Source organism: Mus musculus, chromosome 3, assembly GCF_000001635.26.
Source record: "Mus musculus strain C57BL/6J chromosome 3, GRCm38.p6 C57BL/6J".
Taxonomy (NCBI): Eukaryota; Metazoa; Chordata; class Mammalia; order Rodentia; family Muridae; genus Mus; species Mus musculus.
The window spans coordinates 151,905,726-151,929,875 of NC_000069.6; the positions used below are offsets into that span (position 1 = coordinate 151,905,726).

General features: G+C 41.3%; 1 long non-coding RNA gene and 1 other non-coding gene across 2 annotated transcripts in view; both read right to left on the bottom strand.

Moving 5' to 3' along the window:
- Positions 1-6,392, bottom strand: part of Gm31596 — a 65,895-nt gene extending 59,503 nt beyond the window's left edge. The window contains exons 1-2 of the long non-coding RNA XR_376252.1: positions 6,215-6,392; positions 1,092-1,160 (exon numbers count right to left, since the gene is read on the bottom strand). This is a non-coding gene — a long non-coding RNA (predicted gene, 31596). The remainder of the gene's footprint in view (positions 1-1,091; positions 1,161-6,214) is intronic.
- Positions 6,393-20,622: 14,230 nt separating this feature from the next.
- Positions 20,623-20,684, bottom strand: Gm25056. The gene has a single exon (XR_003954755.1). It is a non-coding gene; the product is annotated as a U7 small nuclear RNA (small nuclear RNA).
- Between the last annotated feature and the right edge of the window lie 3,466 nt (positions 20,685-24,150).

Consider the following 24,150-nt stretch of genomic DNA (forward strand, 5'->3'; position numbering starts at 1 on the left):
CAAGCATATCAAAAAGTGTTTAATGTCGTTATTCCTTAGAGAAAGGAAAATAAAAACCACACAGTATGCCATTTCTCGTGCATTAGAACAGCTATAATCAAATAAACGAAAAATTACAATGTGGCAAAAACGAAAAGAAATTGGAGTCCTCATACAGCACTGATGAGGTTGTGAAGTGGGGACATCCATTATGGAAAGCAATCTTGTGGCTCCTCAACAAACCAAACATGAATTACCAAACCACTCAGGAAATCCAGCTCTGGGAATACGCCCAGGAGAGCATGAAAGAAGAGTACACATATTAATGTTCATAGCAACACTGTTCACCATAGGAAAAGATGAGAAGATAGCCATCAACTAGTAAATGATAAAGGAAAGCTAGTATTTCCATATGGTGAAGTATTAGTCAACCACAAGAAGGAATGAAGTACTTAAGATGGATCAGTGTCAGAGACATGCGGAGTGAGTGATGCCAGATGCCAAGGCCACAGACTAAATGATGAATACATATACAGAACAGACATGTCTACCAGGCAGAGGAGACTGATGGCTTCAGAGCTTAAAAAAAAAAAGTGAAAATACTAACTACTTAAAGAATGCAGGTTTTCTATGGAGGTGATAAAAAATTTTACAAATGTTCCATAGTGCTAATGGTCATATCAAATTGTGGATGAATTAAAATGATACTGAACTGTACACTTTAAAATCGTTAAAGTGATCAAATACATATACATACACACACACACAAACATACAAACACTAAACTAAAAATTTGTCATTGACTTATTACTAGTCACAAAAAATAAATGTATTATCTCAGCTTTCCATCACCCTAATGAAACACTGTGAATTTTCCCACAGTAAAGTGTGCTTCAACCCCACAAAAAGAACTTCCACCTGCAAATACAATTGGCCCTCAGAAATTGAAAACATTTGCAGAAATTGCTGCTAGCTTACACATTTTAATTCTTAAAAACCTACAATGTGTCCCTCTTCCTTACAGCATCACACTGTATAAAGCAAAGGAAGCCGAAGCTGCACCGAGGCGTAGCTCCAGATTGCTGAAGACCCTGGGGCTTTCGCCATCTCACCTCTCACCGAAGAAGCTCAGGGTTAGAGCCTCCAGGATACACAGCTGATCTCCAGCAAGTGGGCGAGTTCTAGTGAAAGAAATAAAATGAGTGCTTAACTCAAAATTGTGTCTCTTTCAGCATCTATCTCTGATGTGTAACTTTAAGGAAGCGATTGCATCTCTTTGTATTTTCCATTCCTCATTCATGAAGAAGTGAGAATATGAACAGCACCTATTCCTTACTGCCACGTGTGAGATATTGTGCTTAGGCACTTAGAAAAGCTTGCTTATCGTGATTAGTTAGACCTGTAGCAGGCATACAGAATTGCAACAGGAGTCAGAAGTCAAGATTCATCCTGGCATGTGACTAAGGGGAAATATATTCCAGGGCAGATGACCACCTAAACCTGGCCCTCCTGTGGATAGGGAGAAAAGTTAAAGTCTTGAGTTCATCGAAGTGCCCTTTAAACCTAGATCTGCCTGCCATGGTCACTAGTCACAGCATCATTGTCATGGGACTCTGATGAAAGGATACAAAGTTTGAAACCAAGTCCAGGAGTGTCTTTTAGGTGGCTAGTGACTTCAGAATAGAGGGTGAGCAAGATACAAGTTAAAGATGACATAGATCACACCAAAGGCAACAGAGATCGAGACATGTAACTACCCCCCAAGTGGCTTCCTTGCAAAGGGAGCAACAAGATAAATTCCTATACAAGAGAGTGCAGAAGAACTAGGAGATAGCAGGAGATTCAGCCTGGGGAAGGAGACACCTGAAAGGCAGAGAGATTGCATGCTTGAAAGATGAATTAGGACAAACACAGAAAGATTACGACAGGAATCGGGTTTCCGTAGCTAAGCAGTGCTGCGAGACTTGAGGGCTTTGAATAGAGAACCAAAGTTTCTAATTTTAGCCATTAAGAGAGTTTATAGGGGCTGTAAATGGAGGTGGAGGACTGTATTGCTTTTCTCGTCGCTGTGACCAAATGCTGGATATGAAGTAAGTTAAGAGAGGAAAGATTTATTTTGTCTCACAGTTGAGAGGAAGGCAGTCCAGCATGGCATGAAGCATGGCTGAGTGTGGTGCTATAGGTAATGGTGGAAGATTATGTCACAGCTTGCTTACATCTCCACAAACCAAAATACAGAGAGCTCAGGGAAGAATAACAGATGGCCTGTGGCCCCCATAATGATATGCCAGCTAGGTCCCACGTGCCAAAGATGCTACAACTTCCCATAACAGCATCACCAGTTAAAGGGCAAGTGTTCACCATAAACCTGTGGGACACATCTCAGAGCCAAACCATAAGAAAAACGAAAACTAAAGCACTGTGTAAAACAGAGACCTGTGGGGGCCAGTGCAAATGAAGAAAGTGTAGATGTAAGAGTCCTTGTATGTTAGTCTTCAAGTAAACAGCTGACAAGGTGATTTTCAAACTGCTTAGCTCCTAAATGCCTGCTTACTCATGATATCGTGCCACCTATAGACAGAGACATGCAGTACAACTATTGTCAAGACAGTTTAGAATCCGATAGATCCCCTGCAGTCTCTGACTCAATGTTAATGGGCTAATATAAGGTGAATATTTTCTGGAATAAGATCTCTCCAGTCAATAAGTGATATGTCGCCTAAAAGACAAGACATGAGCAATCTACTCTCGATTGAGTCAAGTGATAAACAGCCTAGAAGTCAAGACAAGACATGAGCAATCTACTCTTAACTTACTCAAATGGTACACAGCCTAGACTCGAAGAAATGAGCAGATAATCTATCCTTAACCCAGTGACTGTCACTTTTGATAGAACTATCATCGTTCACAGATTTTGCTACGGTTTCACTTGTCTAGGAATAACACAGAAATGTCTAGTTACATGAAAATTTTCTTTCAGTGTTCTCAAACTTCCTCTCCCACCAAACATAAAAACTCATTAAGAACAACAGTCAAGACTACTTCATAATAATCTCTGGACTGCGATTTCTCAACATGATGGCAGTGACATTTGGGACCAGGTAAGGTAATTCCTGTCCTGGAGGATGGTGGTTCTGTGTGCTATATGATGTTTAAAAAATAAATCCCAGGCCTCTATACAGTAAGTTCCTCTTACAGCCCACTGCCATCCTGCATCTACCAGTAGTGATACCCCAAAATGTCCCTAACAGTTGCAGTGGTACACTGGGGCAAGTGAGAGCAAAAAATCCCTCCTCTGTGAAGAACTGTTGTTCTGCAGAACACAAATCACAGGCATATGGTTCATGTTAAGTCATGTCATGAGTGCAACAAGCCTGGGGCACCACTTACAAGTCTAAGAATCCTGGTTCTCATTGTGTGTTGTTTTTTATTGAACAGTTTAACACCATCAAATCACAGGTACATTGAATTCTACTATCTGGTTGACACCCACACCAACTTTTCCTAAATGAGTTACTCAACTTTCCCAATAATAATCTTGCAAAATGTCCACTCTGCTTGTGACTATGTTGTTTGAGATCTATTCTTGGGATATAGAGTATTTTACAGAAGTGTCCTTTAGAGAAAAACCAAACATGCATAACAAATTAAACTCGGCAAGAACTTGAGTGGTGAGTAAACAGAGCAGAAGACTCCACCCATCAGAGCCGGAATTGCAGATCCCACAGTACTGTGGACCTAGTGTAGAAAAGTGAAACTCATCAATAACTGCTCTTATCAGATCTGATTGTGCAGCCTCTAGCTTACAGAGTTTCATGCACAGTTCTAACTACAGTTCAGCAGGAGCCAGACCACACTGCTGAGGCATTTAGCTGTGCGTAAAGAGAAACCAGGAGATATTTTGCCAGGCCAGGCCAGAACCACACACCCAAAGAGGCCAATCAGACCAAAAGTGTGGAAATGGGGTTTTTGCTATCTCTGTATTTGCTGGCACTGAGTTCTGATCTTGCCATGTCTTTACTCACACTTGAGATTATGAAAGTTTAGACTCTTGTGGGATTCTAGAGACATCACTCATACTTTGGGCATCTGGTATGTGGGGCCACTGAGCAAATTCTGTGGCAACTGTGTCCCAATTATCCTTAGTGGTAATAGACTTTAGGATTTGGAAGGAACAGCTACAGAGGACTTTTTTTTTTTCACGTCCACTTGTAGTTTATCTGGGCTTGGATCAAACCCACAGCCTTGTGTGTACTAGACAAGCACTCTACCAACCAAGTAGCCTTAAATTATCCTTCAAGTTCCTTCTATGTGCCAAGTGGTGTGCCACGCTCAGCACTGATCAGCACAATATAGAAGTAAAACAGGCAAACAAAATTCCCTGCCACCAAGAAGTTACACTCTAAACAAAATTGCATCAGTGAAAACCCATACTCCCAGTGAGTAACTGCAACAGGGGGACCCGAGGAAAGAGGGTAAAACCATCAGGGAAATCCCCAGTAAAACCTCATGGAGAAAACAGGAGACCTTTCTTAAAAAGAAAGAAAGAGGGGAGGAAGAAAAAAAGACAAGGCCCAGTTGGGCTCTTTGACCTGCTTCTCATTATATCGTGCAGAGCTCATAAGATCTCAGAAAGAGCCACAAATTAAATAACAAGAGTTTAAAAAGCAGTTTAGAATCCTACACTCTCAAACCATTCATAGAAAGAGCTGCAAAAACACCACAGGTCTCATTTGTCTGCCTCTGGAGCAGACTCTGCTGCACATTCCAGTGCATGGATGCATGTGTGGACAGAGCACTGTCCCTCGAGTGCACTCACACAGGGCGGGACATGGGGATTTCACCATATCAAAGTCCACTAGGAAAACAAATGGAATTGGGAAAAGATGCTAATAACCACAACAGAGTCTCTTCATTATGGGTGTACTGCTTGTACACTTGACAAATATTTCTAGAACATCTACTGTGTGTGACACACTTTTTCCTGGTTTCAGAAAATCTTAAAAATAAATGTAGTCAACAACAGTGCCCAAGCAGCTGAATTTTAAGACTAACAATCACAGAACAAGCCTTGGGGTAAGATGGGAACTCGAAGCACTCTATATAACTTTGTAAAATAAGAGAAAAATATATAACTTTGTGAATAGTAAGAGTCTGGGTAACAAAGGACAGGCTGTATCCTAAGGAGATAAAGAAAGAATGAGCAACAAAAATTAAAAAGATGATAAGAAAGCCAAAAGATGCAGAGAAACTGCAATTTACGTGATAAAACAGTGACATAAGCAACCCAGAGCTTCAGTCCTGGTCCTAGGAAGGACGCCAAAGCCACAGCCTGTGTAACCCAGGTGGCCTTGGTGGGAGAAGACTCACAATCCTAGCCACAAGATAAACCAAAGTTTTCACAAGCCCTAGTGAGATGGATGGGGCCACCTATCCATCTCAAAAATATTAACCCAAAGTTGCTCCTATCTAAAGGAAATGCAGGGAAAGAGTGGAGCAGAGATTGAAGGAAAGGCCATCCAAAGACTGCCCCACCTGGGGATTCATCCCATAAACAACCACCAAACCCAGTCACTATTGTGTATGCCAAGTGCTTGCTGACAGGGGCCTGATATGGCTGTCCCCTGAGAGGCCCTGCCAGAGCCTGACCAGTACAGATGCTGATGCTCACAGACAGCCATCAGACTGAGCACAGGGACCCCAATGGAGGAGTTAGGGGAAGGGCTGAAGGAGCTGAAGGGTATTGCAACCCCATAGGAAAAACAATATCAACCAACCAAACCCCCCAGAGTTCTCAAGGACTAAACTACCAACCAAAGAGTACACATGGGGGCGCCCATGGCTCCAGCTGCATATGTAGCAGAGGATGGCCTTGTCTGGAATCAGTGGGAGAGAAGCCCCTTGGTCCCGTGGAGGCTCGATGCTCCAGTGTAGAGGGATGTTAAGGCTAGGGCGGTGAGGCAGGAGTGGGTGGTTGGGTGGGGGAGCACCCTCATAGAAGCAAGCAGAAGGGGAAATGGGATAAGGGGTTTGCAAAGTGGAAACCAGGAATGGGGATAACATTTGAAATGTAAATACATAAAATAACCAATAAAAAAAAAAATAAGGGGTCTATAGTCTGTCATCTGTCCTTTGTGATAGACCAAACTAGGGAAGAAATGCACTCTGGCAAACCCATATCTTCAAGTGTGGTGCAGCCAGATTTCATACAGAAAAGAGCTTGTTCCAGACTTACCTGCTCTGGAGCTCTGAAAACAAGCCAGGGAGCCAGGAGACACCTAACCATAGTCTCTGGGTGAGAAACAGCCATACAAGGCAGTTGTAGAAAAGAATAAACCTGAAGGTGGACATGCTGGTAAGTTCAGGTGGCAGGAGGGCCAGGCTGTGGAAGTAAAAGTGTTTTGTGTCCCCACTCTCCGTGACAAGGAATTAAGTCCATCAGCATATTATAACTTCAGAAATGGACAACTTGAGCCACGGCCAAGGTGCTATTCAGCCTCTGTAGCTGGCTCTGTGCCACGTGGTTTGACTGAAAACTCCGATGCCCAGATCTAGGGGACCACTAGATGGCTGCGATCCCCTCTTGCAGGGTGTGCAGAGTTCTGAGGAGGATGAAAACACAGAAACTCGGCTTCTGGAGCAGATCTCAGTGTTCCACCAGCTTTCCTTGCTTCAGGCTCCAGTGCGCTCGGAAGGCACCCATTAGCTTTGCCAAAGCGAACTGGGACGTCCCTAGAAGGAAGGAGAACTTGCTCAGGCTCGCACCCTAAGGAGAGCCTGCTCAGGCTCGCACCCTAAGGAGAGCCTGCTCAGGCTCGCACCCTAAGGAGAGCCTGCTCAGGCTCGCACCCTAAGGAGAACTTGCTCAGGCTCACACCCTAAGTGTAGCCAGCACTTGGTCAAACATCTGATGTTATAAGTGACGGATGATTTCAAAGACAGTATAAACGATCAAATGAATGGCTTGTGTCAGTCAGTTCAGGATCTAGATGAGGAAGTAGCAATGTGGATAAGAAATCTGACAAAAATTAATTAGATCTGAGGGGGGAAAAAACAAGTGTTAGAAAATGAAACACATAAAGTAAAAAACGCTGTAAAACATCAACAACTGATTAAATGAAGTACAGGTAAAATATACCAGGAAACGAAGAGAAATCCAGGAAATATTACATGTAAACAACAAAAAAACATAAACAGGCATGACCACAATTTTCTGAGACATTAAACTTGCCAGCTATGGTGGCATGTACTCACAACCCCACCTGGGCTACGTTGCAAACTCATGTGAGCTGGGCAATTCGGTGGAACTGTTTGTTAAACACATATAATAAAACGAAGTTTGGGGGGGGGGAGGCAGGGGAATGGCGATGTAACTAATTTGTAGAGGACCTACCTATCACATAAAAGTCCCTAGATCAGTAAAAACACTAAAATTCAAGTTTAAAAAAAAAAGCAAAAAGAAAGTTTGTATCTTTGCTGTTACTATTGTATATAAAATTGGAAGCAATCATGAGACCAAAGAAAAATGTATTAAATTTCTACTAGCTTACTGAAAGAATCATAATATTCTAGAATGTTGTCATTTACTTTTCTTTGGGATAAATTATCTCTGAAATTTCAGTTATCTACTTTAAAAACCATCATTTTAGAAATAAAATTTTCTTCAATCAAAGAATGGTCTAAAGTTTTAATTTTTCCAAACTTTAAATTACTATCTATTAAAAGTGAGGTTGGATTCCTTCTCTAATGTTTATCTGCTGTCCCAGGTTGCAATGAAACAGATTTGACTTTTTTTTCTTTCTTTTTTGTTGTTGTTGTTGTTGTTGTTTTTGTTTTTGTTTGGTTTTTGGTTTTTGGTTTTTCGAAACAGGGTTTCTCCATATAGCCCTGGCTGTCCTGGAACTCACTTTGTAGATCAGGCTGGCCTCGAACTCAGAAATCTGCCTGCCTCTGCCTCTCAAGTGCTGGGATTAAAGGCCACCACTGCCCAGCTCAGATTCGACTTTTAAAATTTAAATATTATCAAGAACAAATGTAGTGTTTTGTCCCAATCATAAAACTAAGTACCTAAGTAACTCCAGACATATGGACTTAGGAAGATTAGATTCATGTTTGTGTTTAGAAGAGTTAATGGAAAGTTCTGGAGGAAAAAAATCACTTTTCAATTTTTTTCTTTTCTTTTCTAGGAGCCTCTTGGTCATCTGGGGGCAATTTGAAGCTGTGTCTAAGCATAAATGTTACTCAATTCCTATTGTCGTTCCCCACAAACTCCAATAATTAAGCTCTTACAGGATGCCAAAGCTCTGTTAACTAGATACACAAAGACTTCCCGGATGTGAGTGTCTAGTATGGGAGGCAGCCAAGTACTTGCTACGTGGGAAGTGCCACAATAGAGGAAGTTCCGGTGAGGAGTAGGGGGCGGGGTGCAGGGTGGAGGCAGAGAAGCAAGCGTTTGTACAAACACAAGCTAAAAAGGTGGTAGCATGAATGAATTGGACAAACTTGATTCTGGTTGGCTCACGATTTCACGCTGTAACTAGTAGGGAAGCAAGGCTGAGTGTAAACACGCTCTGATTGGCCCCATTGTCCATAGGATTTCTCTGTAGGTCTCAGCACAGATGGCAAACACAGATGTGCCTTGAGGACAGATTTTCCATTCCATGTGAGTTTCTCTTCGGGGGCTTACTTAGTCATTCTTCCTAATGCTTTGAGGCCTCGCAGAGCTATGCCAGTCAGCAGATCACGTGACCACGAGCAGAGTGTCTGGCTGGAAGCTGCTTTGCTTCCCTCCTTGCTTTTCTTTCACGACATTAAAATATAAGATGGTAGAATAAGATCTTAAAGATCAGAGAAAGACAGGCAGTCAGAGGGTGATTGAGAATCTTCACTTTGTCTAGAGACTGAAGTATCATTCCTTTAGCCCCACCCACTCACAGAAATGCTTCCCTAGTGTGAAATGTGCTCATTCTGCTAGCAAGGCATACCAGTTATTTACTGTTATGTAATAAACCACACTAAAACTTAGGGACATAAAACAATACTGTTCATTTTCCTTGGAAAATCTGCAATTTAGGCAGGACCTGATGGGGCTGGCTGTTCTCTGTTCCATAGCATGCCGTCTGGGACCTCAAGCAATGCCGAGGTCCTCTTCTTCTTTTTCCACCACTGACAACTGGAGGTTACCATTGGTCAGGTAGTTCAGCCAATCAGGGAATTCTCAGGGAATCTGGAGGCTCTTAGACCTCTCCATCAGGATGCTTGGGCACACCACGGGTGGGCGTACCTAGACTTTCCGTGGTGGCTGGCTCTAAGAGGAGAAGCTCTAAGAGACAAGAAAAGGAAAAGCAGTCTATGAAGAACAGGCCTAGAAATGGCTCTAGCATTGCTCTACAGTCCATTGGTAGATCCTGCCTTCCGTGGGGACCACGGCTTCAGCTTGTTGGAATTGTACGATAACGAGCATCCCATGCTGCTATGTGGTTGGTTGTAAGGATGTCGGGATAGAGAGAAAGGCTGGGAAAAATCCCTCTTAGGTCAGTTTCTCAGAAGTCATCAGTGAACAAGTCGTTCCTTTGTCCCTTGTTCTTTATTGCTGGCTTTCCTCTTTGGCTTATGTGGAAATCCACTGTTATTTCCCTCCTACTTATGAGACTGTGTTCATTGCTCCATTTACTTAGCTTACATCATTAGCTGAATGGTCCTCACTTCTTTTCTCTTTTCCTGTCTGTTTCTCTGTGGCTTATGTAAGTTACATCTGTGGTAAGTTGTTTTTGGATAACAAGGTTGATTCTTAAAGGACATACGGGAAGGGAAATTATCAACTTAAAACACTTTATCACTTATGCATACTATTATATCTTTCTGTAAATAGCAATAGCTTGACTTCTTCTTTTCCAATTTATATGCCCTGACCTCCTTTAGTTGTCTTATTGCTCTAGCTAGAAATTTAAGTACTATAATGGATAGAATATGGAAAGAGTGGATAACTTTATCTTGTCCTTGATTTTCGTGGAGATGTTTTACATTTCTCTCCATTTAATTTGATGTTGGTTATTGGCTTGCTGTATGTTGCCTGTCTTATGTGTAGTATGCGCCTTGTATCCCTGACCTCTCCAGGACTTTTAAATATGAAGAAGTGTAGGATTTTGTCAAAGGCATTCTCAGCATCTAATGAGATGATCATGTGGTTTTTTTCTTTCAGTTTGTTTGTATGTTGGGTTATGTTGATGGGGTTTTTGTGGATATTGAATCACCTCTGCATCCCTGGGATGAAGCCTACTTGGTCATCGTGGATGATGCTTTTGATGTGTTCTTGGGTTTGGTTAGCGAGAACTTTATTGAGTATTTTTGCATCGATATTCATAAGGGAAATTGGTCTGAAGTTCTCTTTCTTTGTTGGGTCTTTGTGTGGTTTAGATATCAGGGTGACTATACTCATGGAACGAATTTGGCAATGTTCCTTCTATTTCATGGGATAGTTTGAGGAGTATTGGTTTTAGCTCTTCTTTGAAAGTCTGGTAAAATTCTGTGCTAAAACCAGCGGTTCCTGGGCTTTTTTTTTTGGTGGGGGAAGAGTTGTGGAGGGCAGATTTTAATGACTGTTTCTATTTTCTTAGAAGTTATAGATTGTTCACCAGATCTTGATTTTACTTTGTTAAGTGGATTTCATTTAGATTTTCAAATTTTGTGAAGAACAACCTTTTGAAATAAGACCTAATGATTCTTTGGATCTCCTCAGTGTCTGTTGTTATGCCACATTTTCATTTCTGATTTTGTTAATTTGAATATTGTCTCTTTGCCTTTTAGTTAATTTGGCTAAGGGTTTATCTATCTTGTTAATTTTCTCAAGGAACCAGCTCTTGGTTTCATTGATTCTTTGTAATTGTTCTCTTTGTAATTGATTGATTTCAGCCTTGAGTTTGATTATTTCCTGCATTCTCCTCCTCTTGGGTGTGTTTTCTTCTTCTTCTTTTCTAGAGCTTTCAGATGTACTTTTAAATTGCTAGTATGAGAACTCTGTAATTTATTTGTGGAGGCACTTAATGCTATAAACTTTCCTCTTAGCACTGCTTTCATTGTATCACAGAAGTTTGGTTATGCTGTGCCTTTGTTTACATTGAATTCTAGAAAGTCTTTAATTTCTTTTTTTTAATTTCTTCCATGGCACAGTGACCACTGAGGAGAGAGTTGTTCAGTTTCCATGAGTTTGAGGGCTTCCTGTTGTTTCTGTTGTTGAAGTTCAGCTTTAATCCATCGTGATCTGATAAAATGCAAGGGATTATTTCAAACTTCTTGTATACATTGAGAGTTGGTTTGTGACTGGCTATATGGTCAGTTTTGGAGAAGGTTCTATGAGATGCTGAGAATAAGGTATATTCTTTTGTGTTTGTGAATAATGTTCTTTAGATATCTGTTAAATCCATTTGATTCATAATGTCTGTTAATTTCATCTTTTCTCTGTTTAGTTTCAATGACCTGTCCATTAGTGAGAGTGTGGTGTTAGAGTCTCCTAATATTAGTGTATGGGGTTCAATATGTGATTTAAGCATTAGTAATGTTTCTTTTATGAATGTGGGTGCCCCTGCATTTGTGTCATAAGATGGTCAGAATAGAGGCATCCTCTGGTGGATTTTCCTTTGATGAATATAAAAAATGTCCTTCTCCATCTCTTTTTATTACCTTTGGTTGAAAGTCTGCATTATCAGATATTAGAATGACTACCTCAGCTTGTTTCCTGGGTCTGTTTGCTTGGAAAACCTTTTTCCAGCCCTTTACTCAGAAGAAATGACTAACTTTGTTGCTGGGGTGTATATGAAGCAGAATGATGGGTCCTATTTATGAATCCACTGTATTAGCCTGTGTCTTTTTATTGGAGAATTGAGACCATTGATGTTGAGAGGGATTAATGACCAATGATTTGTAATTACTGTTGCTTTTATGTTACAGTTTCTATATTTTCTCTTGCTACTGATAAATAACTTTATCTAATTATGATCTGATAAACACAGGAAATTTTAATTAATTTTATTTGTGAAGACTTGCTTCATGGTTATACCACAAAACATCTGTTACAGTTCAATAGGCTACTGAGAAAAGAGTATATCCAGAAGCTATCGGATGGCATATTCTCTATATTCTGGTGACATTCATTTCATCTATGGAACACTTAAATTCTCAAACTTTTTTGTTGTTGTTAATTATTCTGCCTTGGCTTTCTGCCTTGGTATGTTGAGTAAAGTATTGATTTTTAATACTGATTAATTAATTTTTTATTTTAGTTTTGTAGCTATACATATATTTGTCCAGTTGTACTTATTTTATGAAACTGAGCATGTCAGTACCCAGTGTATTATTTTTTAATTATTCTATCTTCCTGATGAATCTGTCCTTTCATTAACACATAATGACCTTCTTTAGACCTCTGAATAAATGTTTGCTTGAAGCCCATTTTGCCAGATATGCGTTTAGTAATCCTCCCTGTTCTAAATTTTTCAAGTGCTTAGTGACTCTCTTCCCAACCTTCATTTTGAGTTGCTATTTATCTTTACCAATGGGATATATTTCTTTAAGACATTGAATAGTTAGATCCCATTTAATCTCATCAGCCAGTCTGCCTCTTTTATTTGGAGTTAAGCCCATATGTTTAGCCTTCTGGTCTCCATCTCCACCCCTGAGCTAAGGCTGTCCCACAACCCTCCATACACAAATCCCACCTAAAGAGTGCTGTTCTCCCATGAGACACCAAAGAGCACAGGCTCACAGGCCCACAGGAGAGACAAGCTCTAGTCAGAGACAGGAAGACCAACTGACACCAGAGATAACCAGATGGTGAGAGGGAAGCAAAGAACTTAAGCAACAGGAACCGAGGCTAATTGGCATTATCAGAACCCAGTTCTCCTACCAAATCAAATCCTAGATACCCAACATACCAGAAAAGCAAGATTCAGACTTAAAATCACATCTCATGATAATGATAGAGGACTTTAAGAAGGACATAAATAACTCACTTAAAGAAATACAAGAGGACAAAGGTAAACAAGGAGAAGCACTTAAAAAGAAAACACAAAAATGCCTTAAAGAATCACAGGAAAACACAACCAAAGAGGTGAAGGAATTGAACATAAACATCCAGAATCTAAAAATGGACATAGAAGCAATAAAAAAAAATCACAAAGGGAGACAGGACTGGAGATAGAAAACCTGGAAAAGATCAGGAGTCATAGATGCAAGCATCACCAACAGAATATAAGAGACAGAAGAAAAAAAATCTCAGGTGTAGAAGATGCCATAGAAAACATTGACACAACAGTCAAAGAAAATGCAAAATGCAAAAAGATCCTAAACCCAAACATCCAGGAAAACCAGGACACAATGGAAAGTCAAACCTAAGGATAATAGGTATAGAAGAGAGCAAAGGTTCCCACCTTAAAGGGCCAGTAAATATCTTCAACAAAATTATAGAAGAAAACTTCCCTAACTGAAAGAAGGTGGTGCCCATAAACATACAAGGAGCATACAGAACTCCAAATAGACTGGACCAGAAAAGAAATTCCTCCCATCAAATAATAATCAAAACACCAAATGCACAAAACAAACAAAGAATATTAAAAGCAGTAAGGGAAAAAGGTCAAGTAACATATAAAGGCATACCTATAAGAATTACACCAGACTTCTCAACAGAGACTATGAAAGTTAGAAGATCCTGGCCAGATGCCATACAGAAACTAAAAGAACACAAATGTCAGCCCAGGCTACTATATTGCCCCCACCCCCAAAAAAGAAACTAAATTACTGTAGATGGAGAAATCAAGATATTCCATAACAAAACCAAATTTATACAGTATTTTTCCATAAGTCTAACCATACAAAGGATAATAGATGGAAAACATCAACACAAGGGGGGAAACTTACCAAGGAAAAGCAAGAAAGTAAAGTTTCAACAAATCCAAAAGAAGACAGCCACACAAACATAATTCCACCTCTAACAACAAAAATAACAGGAAGCAACAATCACTATTCCTTAATATCTCTTAACATTAAGGACTCAAATCCCCAATAAAAAGGCATAGACTAACAGACTGGATATGTAAACAGGACCAGAATTTTACTGCATACAGGAAATGCACCTCAGTGACGAGGACAGACATTACCTCAGAGTAAAAGGCTGGAAAAAATTTCCAAGCGAATGGTTCAAAGAAACAAGCTGAAGTAGCTATTCTAATATTGAATAAAATCAATTCTCAACAAAACCACAACATCAGAAACTGAGGAAATCCAAAAAATTATCAGATCCTACTACAAAAGCCTATATTCAACAAAACTGAAAAATCTGGATGAAATGGACAATTTTCTAAACAGATATCAGATACCAAAGTTAAGTCAGGATCAGATAAACCATCTAAACATTCCCATAACCCCTAAAGAAATAGAAGCAGTCATTAAGTCTTTCAACCAAAAATCCACCCAGGACTAGATGGGTTTAGTGTAGAGTTCTATCACACCTTCAAAGAAGGCATAATTCCAATACTCTTAAAATATTGCACAAAACAGAAACAGAAGGGACACTACCCAATTTGTTTTATGAAGCCACAATTATGCTCATACTTAAACCACACAAAGACGCAACAAAGAAAGAGAACTTCAGACCAATTTCCCTTATGAATATCGATGCAAAAATACTCAATAAAATTCTCACAAACAGAATCCAAGAACACATCAAAACAATCATCCATTATGATCAAGTAGGCTTCATCCTAGGGATGCAGGGATGGTTCAATATACAGAAATCCATTGACATAATCCACTATATAAACAATCTCTAAAGAAAAAAAAAAACATGATCATTTCCTTGGATGCAGAGAAAGCATTTGACAAAATTCAACACCATTCATGATAAAAGTCTTGGAAATATCAGGAATTCAAGGCCCATACCTAAACATAGTAAAGGCAATATACAGAAAACCAGTAGCCAACATCAAACTAAATGAAGAGAAACTTGAAGCAATCCTACTAAAATCAGGGACTAGACGACAAGGCTGCCCATTCTCTCCCTACCTATGCAATTTAGTACTTGAAGTTCTAGCTAGAGCAATTAGACAAACAACATAAGGAGGTCAAAGGGATACAAATTGGAGAAGAAAAAGTCAGATTATCACTATTTGTAGATGATATGATAGTACGCTTAAGTGACCACAAAAATTCCACCAGAAATACCTATAGCTGATAAACAACTTCAGCAAAGTGCCTGGATATAAAATTAACTCAGACAAATCAGTAGCCTTCCTCTACTCAAAGGATAAACAGGCTGAGAAAGAAATTAAGGAAGTAACACATTCCCTATAGTCACAAATAATTTAAAGTACCTTGGTGTGACTCTAACCAAGCAAGTGGAAGATCTATACAACAAGAACTAAGAAAATCTAAGAAGATGGAAAGAGCTCCCATGCTCATGGGTTGGCAGGATTAATATACTAAAAATGGACATCTTGTGGAATGTAATCTACAGACTCAATGCAATCACCATCAAAATTCTAACTCAATTATTCATAGAGTTAGAAAGAGCAGTTTGTAAATTTGGAATAACAAAAAAAAAAACAGGATAGGGAAAATTATTCTCAACTTTTTTTTTTTGTTGGTTTTTTTTTTTTGTTTTGTTTTTTTTGTTGTTGTTTTTCGAGACAGGGTTTCTCTGTGTATCCCTGGCTGTCCTGGAACTCACTCTGTAGACCAGGCTGGCTTCGAACTCAGAAATCCGCCTGCCTCTGCCTCCCAAGTATTGGGATTAAAGGCATGCTCCACCACCGCCCAGCTATTCTCAACAATTTTGAGACTACAAAAGAACTTCTGGGATAATCACCATCCCTGACCTCAAGCTGTACTACAGAGCAATAGTGATAAAAACTACATGGTATTGGTAGAGACAGGTAGACAGATCAATGGAACAGAATTGAAGACCCAAAAATGAACCCACATACTCATCCTCACTTGATCTTTGACAATGGAGACCATACAGTGGGAAAAAAAGACAGCATTTTCAACAAACAGTGCTCGTTCAGCTGGAGATCAGCAGGTAGAAGAATGCAAAGTGATCTATTCTTATCTCCTTGTACTAAGCTCAAGTCCAAGTAGATCACGGACCTGCATATAAAACCAGATACAAATTGTAACTTATATCTTGGGTATTCTAAGTTTCTGGGCTAATGTCCACTTATCAGTGAATACATATCATTTGAGTTCTTTTGTGATTGGGTTACCTCACTCAGGATAATGCCCTCCAGGTCCAACCATTTGCCTAGGAATTTCATAAATTCATACTTTTTAATAGCTGAGTAATACTCCATTGTGTAAATGTACCACATTTTTTGTATCCATTCCTCTGTTGAGGGGCATCTGGTTTCTTTCCAGCTTCTGGCTATTATAAATAAGTTACAATTTGCAAAACACATGAAACTCAAGAAGAACGAAGACCAAAGTGTGGACACTTTGCCCCTTCTTAGAATTGGGACCAAAACACCCATGGAAGGAGCTACAGAGACAAAGTTTGGAGCTGAGACAAAAGGATGGGCCATCTAGAGACTGCCATATCCAGGGATCCATCCCATAATCAGCATCCAAACGCTGACACCATTGCATACACTAGCAAGATTGTGCTGATAGGACCCTGATATAGCTGTCTCTTGTGAGACTATGCCGGGGCCTAGCAAACACATAAGTGGTTGCTCATAGTCAGCTATTGGAGGATCACAAGGCCCCCAATGGAGGAGCTAGAGAAAATACCCAAAGAGCTAAAGGGATCTGCAACCCTATAGGTGAAACAACATTGTGAACTAACCAGTATCCCCCGGAGCTCTTGACTCTAGCTGCATATGTATCAAAAGATGGCCTAGTCGGCCATCACTGGAAAGAGAGGCCCATTGAACTTGCAAACTTTATATGCCCCAGTACAGAGAAATGCCAGGGCCAAAAAGTGGGAGTGGGTGGGTAGGGGGGTGGGAGGGAGGGTATGGGGGACTTTTGGGATAGCATTGGAAATATAAATGAGGAAAATACCTAATTTAAAAAAAAAAACAGATACACTGAAACTAATAGAAGAGAAAGTGGGGAAGAGCCTCGAATACATGGGGACAGGGGAAAAGTTCCTAAACAGAACATCAATAGCTTATGCTCTAAGATCAACAATAGGCAAATGGGACCTCATAAAATTGCAAAAATTGTGTAAGGCAAAGGACACTGTAAATAGGACAAAATGGCAACCAACAGATTGGAAATAGATCTTTACCAACCCTACATCCAATAGAGGGCTAATATTCAATGTATACAATGAACTCAAGAAGTTATACTCCAGAAAACCAAATAACCCTATTAAAGAATGGGGTACAGAGCTAAAAAATTCTCAACTGAGGAATACAGAATGGCCAAGAAGCACCTAAAGAAATGTTCAATATCCTTAGTCATCAGGGAAATGCAAATCAAAACGACCCTGAGATTCCACCTCACACCAGTCAGAATGGCTAAGATAAAAAACAAAACAAAAACAAAAAACAAAAAAAACAAAAAAACAAAACAAAACAAAACAAAACAAAAAAACCCTCTGGCAACAGCAGATGCTGCTGAGGATGTAGAAAGAACACTCTTTCATTGTTGATGAGATTACAAGCTGGTACAACCACTCTGGAAATCAGTCTGTCAGTCCCTTAGAAAATTGGACTTAGTACTACCTAAGGACCCAGCTATACCACTCCTGGACATATACCCAGAAGATGTTTTGACATATAACAAGGGCACATGCTCCACTATGTTCATAAAAGCTTTATTTATAATATCCAGAAGCTGGAAAGAACCCAGATGTCCTTCAACAGAGGAATGGATACAGAAAGTATGGTATAATTACACAATGAAATACTACTCAGCTATTAAAAATGATGAATTCATGAAATTCTTAAGCAAATGGATGGAACTAGAAAATATAATCCTGAGTGAGGTAACCCAGAACACAAAAGCACACACATGGTATGCACTAACTGATAAGTGGATATTAGCCCAAAACCTCTGAATACCCAACATACAATTCTGAGACCATATGAATCTCAAGAAGAAGGAAGACCAACGTGTGGATGCTTCAGTCCTACTTAGAAGGGGGGACAAAATACTCATGGGAGGTAGAAGGTGGGAGGGACTTGGTAGGAATAGAGGAAAAAAAGGGGTCAGGATCAGGTATGAGAGGAGACAGGGATGATATACAGACGGTCAAGAATTTGAACAGAGGTGTGTAGCAATGGGGGATGGGGAACTGGGGGTAGCTATCAGCAAGTCCTTGATACCAGGAAAGCAGGAGGTTCCCAGGACCCAACAGGGATGAGATTAGCTAAAATACCCAACAAGGGGAGGGAGAAACTATAGAGACCATATCCAGAGTTTAGGCAAGGCCCCCGGTAGGGGATGGGGCCACCCACTTATCTCCAAATCCTTAACCCTGTCTAAAGGAAATAGAGGGACAAACTGTAGAGCAGAAACTAAAGGAAAAGCCATCCAGAGACTGCCCACACCCTCATAGAAGCAGGGGCAGTGGGGATGGGATAGGGAGTTTCAAGGGGGATAACACTTGAAATGTAAATAAAGAAAATATCCAATCAAAAAGAAGAAGAAAAGAGATAGGCTCTTGTAGGACCTTGAAAGGCAACCTGGATCCTGGTTGAGCTAAAGCTAGAAACTCCAGTAACCCTAAAAGGACGGCAGGCATTTTGCCTGATTCCTGACACTAGGCTCCTGACACTAGGGTGCAACCCTCCATGGATTTGTTGTCCCCAGTCACATAAGGGCAATGCCCCCAAGCCCCTCCACGGGTAGAGGACTGACCACAGGTCATGTAGGCTCAAGACATCTGTACCTCCATTTTAATGAGGTACTTAAAGGCCTGAAGGGCTTAGCTAATTAAGCTTTCCTTCCCAGACACTCCTCCCTGCAAAAGGTATTTAACCTCAAGCCTGTCCTGAGAATCGGGGTACGGTTTTACTCACCCACTTTCTTCCATGGCAATAAATGCCTTAAAAACCATGGACTGCCTCTTTTCGTCGGGATCCACAATGGGAAGCAATAGAGAAGGCCTTCACTTAAAGAGCTGCTGTCTAACCTCTCATGGAAGGCCTCTCTACACTCTCAGCCACAAAGACCAAGCCAAGCCCAAGCTAAGCCACCCTCGAACAAGCCAAGGACTCTCTCCCCAAGGGATCCAGCCGGAGTTCCCCTCTCTTTTCCCCCTCGGTCCCAGGGCTAAATCTAGCTCCCCTACACCTACTTCATACTCAGCTCTTCCATGGCTCCCAGTGGCGCCTGGGTGCCCAAGAGCCTGAGAACCAGATGTTCCTGACCTCCTTGCAGGCCTGGAGACCCCCAACCCAACTCCAGCTAACCCAGGACCTCAGACTGTGCTTCCCCACCCCCGGAGCTGTGTCCCACTGCTTCCCCATAGCCTGACACTCACCTGGCAACAGCATAAGTGTAGTTAAAACTCCTGCATCCTGCCTCCCCAAGTGGCTAAGCCCTGTGGCAGAGCAGACGCGGGACCCATTACCCCTGCAGGCTCTCAGTGTATTTACACTTATTGTGGTGTGTTTACTGTGATAATGCATTTACATTTTGGAGTGATTCTTCTCTTTTATCTTGTATTTTCTGTTACCCTTTAACCTTGATTTTTATTATTATTATTTATTTTTACTTCCTAGACTAAAAAGGTTTTCTGTGGTTGCTATTTTTCTTTGTGTTTTGTTTGGTTGGTTTTCATTGATTCTTTGTGAAGTTCACATCATGCACGCCAATCTCATTCATTTCCCAGTCCTTCCATATCTACCCTCAATTCTTGTAAACCATCCCTGTAAAAGTAAACAAACAAGCAAACAAAAATATCACCATGGAGGCTGTGGTTTGTCGCACGGTACATTTTTGTCCAACGAGCTCACTTGCAAATGTTCACTGCAGTGAGTCATTGGTCTGGTTTGGGGCCTTTGACATCTGCAACACCATCCATACTGGATTACCACTGAGACTCCTCTAGGACACACTGCTCTTACCCTGAGTCGTGGACATCCTGAAGCTTTAGTTCTGCAGGACTTGGCTCTTCACAAACTCCGGGAGCTCATAGATGGAATATAGTGGGGCAGCTCAAAGCCCAGGATCTGGACCTGGATAGTAGCTGAGTTGGTCTGCCCATCTGCTCTCCTGCACCCTAAACAGCAGGGCCAGGCTTGCCTATACTGCCCAGGCAAGGAGCCAGCTCTCCCAAGTGCACTCAGTCAGTGAGAGGAGGGGCTAGCTCTCCAGCACCAACACCACCAGGGCCAGCTCTTCTGAGTACCAAGCACTAGAGAGGGGAAAGGCCAGCACAGCACAATACTCATGGCCTTTGGTGGTAACATGGGCCTCAGACATCAACACAGACCCTGGCTGCAATAGAACCACAGACCCAGACATGGCCCAGATAAGGCCCCCTGCTATCAAGGGTCTGCTTCAGTTTGAGGGATCTTGAGAATGAGGTATTTAGGAGCAGTGGAAGAAATCACCAGAAGTCAGTGATGGGAACAAGAAGTCAGTGATGACAGCTCTGTGGTCTGCTCGAGATAGCTTTCAGGACAGCTCTCCAGGTAGCTCGTGGGTTTTCCAATCATACTCAGAAAACCTGCTAGAAACACTCTAAAAGAGCTATAATAGCTCTCTGTATAGCCCAGCTCTTGCAGACCAAAGCCCAGTCTTTTATTTGTATATCAATTTGGTCATTTAATCCAGGTTCCCTTTTGATTATCCAATGAATCGGTATCTTATGACCTTAGCCTCTTGATTCTCAGAAAAAGACAGCAAGTACTTGTTTTTAACATAGCAAGTCCTAGAGATCTGCCTGCTTTTGTAAACACAAACAATAACCTTAGCTGGGCTGTATCCTGCCCTGCGATCACCACTCCCATACTTCCTGGTATTCCTTTATTACTTGAACCATGACCCTTGTTTTTTAACTATTCCCTTTCCCTTTATGGACACATTAGTGCAGCTGTCTCTGTTCTTTTAAATCTATGAAGCCCCATACAATTCATATTGCATCCTTATATTTTTCGTAGTTGAGAAATCTTGTTTGTACATTCTTGAACTCATGTTTTCTGAGTTCTTACCCACAGCCTTAAGGTATGTCTCACAGGTCACAGCAATATCATTTTGCTGAGGAACATTAGACACATTCTCACTTCCCAGATTCATGCTGTTTCTAATGCCCTGGAGTCATTAACCTTGGCTGGAGTGCATTCCCTGATAACCTTGTCAGGGAAAATATTCCCCAGAATATGAAAAATATGTACATTATTATGCAAACAAGCCTTATGCCTACAGCAACCATCCACACTTGGGGAAACCCACACCCTACTGGCCCAGTTTCATGGGTGGGAACTATGTCACGCCACTCTTTCCCAACATCTGGTACCCTGAGGCAGCATGGGTCCAGATGTCACCATGGCCTCAGGTAGCAGTGCAAGCCAGTCAGATCAGTATATCCCCTAGTAGCATGGTCCTCAGACATCCACATGTGTCAGATGGTAGCACAGACCACTGACATCTGCATGGCCCTTTTGCATGGCCCTTGGTGTAACTTGGGCCACAAACCTTAACACAGATCCCAGCTGCAGCAGGACCACAGACTCACACATGGTGCTTAGTAGCAGCTGGGGCCAGGACAGCACCATGGCCTCAGGTGGCAGCACAAGGCTCTCAGATCAGTTTGGCCCTGGTGTCAGCATAGCCCCTGGACAATAAAATGGTCTCAGGCTGCAGCCCAGACCACAGACACCCAGATGACCCTCAGTGGCAACAAAAGCAGCAAACATGAACACAGACCTCAGCTGCAGCAGGGCCGTAAACCCAGACATGGCTCTGGCAGCAGCCCAGACGAGAATCACCAGAGCCTCGGGTGGTCGTGCAGGCCCCTCATATCTGCCCAAGAGCATAGTTTTTTAAAAGAGATAAAAGAGTAAACCAGACATTATGCTGCCTATCATCCTAGCACCCAGGAGGGAGATAAAGGAAGAGACTGATTTCAAGCTCATTCTCAGGTACGTAGTAAGTAGGCCTGTTTCAACCGAGATTCTCTTTCACTGAAGGATTGTTATCTAGAATATTTTAATCTGATTTTTAATACATAGCGATTGTCATGGTCATTGTGTGCTTGTTCACACGTTTTAAGCTGTCACAGATTTTTGTGTCCTGTATCCTTTCTCTAGAATTTGCTATTCTGCCTGTTGGTGTAAATAGCTCCTCCCATGAGTAACTCCGTGTAACTCCCATGTAACTCCTCCCAAGAGTGTGTGTCTTTTACCTTTTCTTCAGCCTTGGTGAAGAAATCATTCCCTTTGAGGCTCTGAGTCCTCTAACATCTAATCTTATCAAAATGTCTCCATACACATATCTGACCTTATTATGCTATTTCCCTTCAGAGTGCAGACAGTCCCGTGGTAGAGATTCACTGTTTGTGTAACTGAGCCTTACTCTCTCTTCAGATTTCACCCATTACTTCTATAACTCATGCTTTCTGACCATGCACCCTCCTGTTTGCCTCTGAATCTACTCAGGTGTATGCTAAAGTCACCGATTCTAACCTTCAATTATTTTACATTTTACTTTTTAGACCTGGCTGTGCTGCCTTTTGGTTGGTTTCTTCGTAGCTGATCCATTTTCTCAGTATCAAAACATTATCCTCCCTGCTAAGTTTCATCTAAATAACCACGTTTTTATTTTCAAGAATCCTACTTCTTTTTTCACAAAAAATGTGTTTTCATCCTCATTTTTGCATATTTCTTCAAGATATAGCTTTTGCCATCTTGTTTTATAATTTCATAAATAATATGTGTTTTGTTCAAACCCCCATACTCTCTCCTCCAACTCCTTCCAAGGCCCTCCCACTACTCCCGCCTCCCCCGACACACACATGTACACAACTATGTTTACTCCTTTTACACCTTCTGAGTCTGCTCTGCACTGCCAGTGTGTGCAGAGTGTAGAGCCATGTACTGGTACATGAGAAGCTGTTCAGGGGCCACGACTCTAAGAAAACTGACACCTTTCTTCTGTAGCGATCACCAGTAGCTCTTCAGCCACAGGTAAGAGTTTCTGAACCTTTCAAAATGTAAGTCTTTAATATTTTAAATATATTTTTCTCTATTTTTGTTATGTATTTAGAACAGATAACCAACTCTAAAGAATGAACTTAAGAATGGTCTTGCCCAGAACTCTAAAACAAAACTATAGACACATAATCAAACACAAAAAGATTCAGGTCCAGGGACCAAGGGTCGGCAGGGATCAATAGAGCCCAATCACACTGTGAGAGAGGCGTCTTCTCCCAGTCTTCCAGTTCAAATGCTCATCTGTTCTGGAAACTTGACAGGTGTCCTGAGATGTTTTAGTCGCAGCTCTGCTCTATCTGCACACAGCTGCCATTACTGTGACTATACCCTAATTATCCTTTCATAAAGGCACCAACCACAGTGCATTAGGATCCACTCGTAGTCAGCATGATACATCTCATCCTTGCTGTGGCTGTGAAGACAGAGTTGCCAAAAAAAATCACCTTAAAAAAAAAAAATCACCTTCACAGTGTCAACAGGGAGAACTCCAGGACGTCTCTCAGGGACATGCTATTCAGCCCACACACCATCTCAATACTGTCACTGTGAATGGCACATGACATCCACAGCATGGAAAATGCAAGTAGAGAAGAAGGGCTTTTTAAGGACCTGTGCACAGGACCACCTATATGCCATGTCACTGGTGTGGACACCTTTGTCTGTCTCACTGGACACTAATCTCTCGAAATAAAAGCCACAGAGAATAAAGTGAGGGAGATGAAGAGTATTTTGGAAGACTCATAGCATTTTTTTTTCTTCTCAGAAAACAAGTCAGGGGAGCACTCCAATCCAGGCACTTTGTCCTCTCTGGATAAAGGTTTGCATACTTGTTCGTTCCCTAAGGCAGGTGATCCACCTGTGGGACTGTGACCCAGGCCATTTAATTTGATAGTGACAATCACAAACCTAATAATAATCATCACTGTCTGGATGCTTACAGAGTGATTGACATTTATTGTCTTGCTTTATAAACATCATTTAACCATCCAGAGACTGCCCCACCTGAGGATCCATC